Raw genomic sequence first — 2,500 nt, forward strand, 5'->3', positions numbered from 1 at the left:
GTTCCCTTTTGTTTGTGTCACGCTTGGAAATGCTTGAGAGGTGACACTTTGTCAAATTTGCAGCTGGTGTCTCATCATCATCATCACCGCTGCTCATCAGCCTTCCTTGGATGCCTGCCATGCACGCGGCCCAACGGGGCACTCAGATGGGGTGGGCAGCCCGGACCGCCTTGCGCGGCCCAACACGGGCGCCCGGGGGACGCGGAAACCCGTTTTAGAAAATAACCTCCAGGGGTTTTCCAAGAGCGGCACAGCCCCAGCTCACGTCCGTGTTACAGTGCGTCAAAAGCGGATTCAAAAGTGTGCTTTTCTCGGTACTTCCCCTGGAGGTCAGTGTTTCTAAAAACTGGGTTTCCGAAATCGTGCTGGAGGTGTTTTGGTCAACCAGGAAAAATGGCATTTACGGGAGAGGGTAAAGTATACCCCCCCCCCCCCTCTCGGCTGATTTACCCTCTCCCGTAAACGCGTTTTTTCCTGGTCGACCAAAACACTCATTGACTCCCATTCATTTGACACTTTGTCATTTTTTCAGCACTTTTTTCGCGCATTGGGTACTCCGCCCATTGACTCCCATTCATTTGACACTTTGTCGTTTTTCCAGACCTTTTTTCACGCATTGGGTACTCCGCCCATTCACTCCCATTCATTTGACACTTTGTCGTTTTTTCAGCACTTTTTTCGCGCATTGGGTACTCCGCCCCATTCACTCCCATTCATTTCACACTTAGAAAAATCATCCGAGCGGCTCTCCACGCATTTTATAGCCGCTTTGGGGCTCCAGCCGCCTCGGCCTTCATTTCTGACTAGGCTCGTGTGGACTTTGTCGTTTTTTCAGCACTTTTTTCGCGCATTGGGTACTCCGCCCCATTCACTCCCATTCATTTCACACTTAGAAAAATCATCCGAGCGGCTCTCCACGCATTTTATAGCCGCTTTGGGGCTCCAGCCGCCTCGGCCTTCATTTCTGACTAGGCTCGTGTGGACTTTGTCGTTTTTTCAGCACTTTTTTCGCGCATTGGGTACTCCGCCCCATTCACTCCCATTCATTTGACACTTTGAAAAATCATCCGAGCGGCTCTCCACGCATTTTATAGCCGCTTTGGGGCTCCAGCCGCCTCGGCCTTCATTTCTGACTAGGCTCGTGTGGACTTTGTCGTTTTTTCAGCACTTTTTTCGCGCATTGGGTACTCCGCCCCATTCACTCCCATTCATTTGACACTTTGAAAAATCATCCGAGCGGCTCTCCACGCATTTTATAGCCGCTTTGGGGCTCCAGCCGCCTCGGACTGCATTTCTGACTAGGCTCGTGTGGACTTTGTCGTTTTTTCAGCACTTTTTTTACACATTGGGTACTCTGCCCCATTCACTCCCATTCATTTGACACTTTGAAAAATCATCCGAGCGGCTCTCCACGGGTTTTATAGCCGCTTTGGGGCTCCAGCCGCCTCGGACTGCATTTCTGACTAGGCTCGTGTGGACTTTGTCGTTTTTTCAGCACTTTTTTTACACATTGGGTACTCTGCCCCATTCACTCCCATTCATTTGACACTTTGAAAAATCATCCGAGCGGCTCTCCACGCGTTTTATAGCCGCTTTCAGACTCCTGCCGCCTCGCCTGCACTTCCGCCTCGGTCCGTTAGGATTTAGGCCTTTTTTCAGCACTTTTTCTCCGTTCCTCCGGGGCGACAGCGGCTCTCCACGCATTTTATAGCCGTTTTCAGACTCCTGCCGCCTCGCCTGCACTTCCGCCTCGGTCCGTTAGGATTTAGGCCTTTTTTCAGCACTTTTTCTCCGTTCCTCCGGGGCGACAGCGGCTCTCCACGCATTTTATAGCCGTTTTCAGACTCCTGCCGCCTCGCCTGCACTTCCGCCTCGGTCCGTTAGGATTTAGGCCTTTTTTCAGCACTTTTTCTCCGTTCCTCCGGGGCGACAGCGGCTCTCCACGCATTTTATAGCCGTTTTCAGACTCCTGCCGCCTCGCCTGCACTTCCGCCTCGGTCCGTTAGGATTTAGGCCTTTTTTCAGCACTTTTTCTCCGTTTCTCCGGGGCGACAGCGGCTCTCCACGCATTTTATAGCCGTTTTCAGACTCCTGCCGCCTCGCCTGCACTTCCGCCTAGGTCCGTTAGGATTTAGGCCTTTTTTCAGCACTTTTTCTACGTTTCTCCGGGGCGACAGCGGCTCTCCACGCTTTTTATAGCGGTTTTCAGACTCCTGCCGCCTCGCCTGCACTTCCGCCTCGGTCCGTTAGGACGTGGGCCTTTTTTCAGCACTTTTTCTCCGTTTCTCCGGGGCGACAGCGGCTCTCCACGCTTTTTATAGCCGCTTTGGGGCTCCAGCCGCCTCGGCCTGCATTTCTGACTAGGCTCGTGTGGACTTTTTCAGCACTTTTTTTGTGCATTGGGTACTCTCGCCCATTGACTCCCATTCATTTGACACTTTGTCATATTTTCAGCACTTTTTTGGCGCATTGGGTACTCTCGCCCATTGACTCCCATTCA

Source organism: Dunckerocampus dactyliophorus, unplaced genomic scaffold, assembly GCF_027744805.1.
Source record: "Dunckerocampus dactyliophorus isolate RoL2022-P2 unplaced genomic scaffold, RoL_Ddac_1.1 HiC_scaffold_63, whole genome shotgun sequence".
In the NCBI taxonomy this organism is placed as follows: Eukaryota; Metazoa; Chordata; class Actinopteri; order Syngnathiformes; family Syngnathidae; genus Dunckerocampus; species Dunckerocampus dactyliophorus.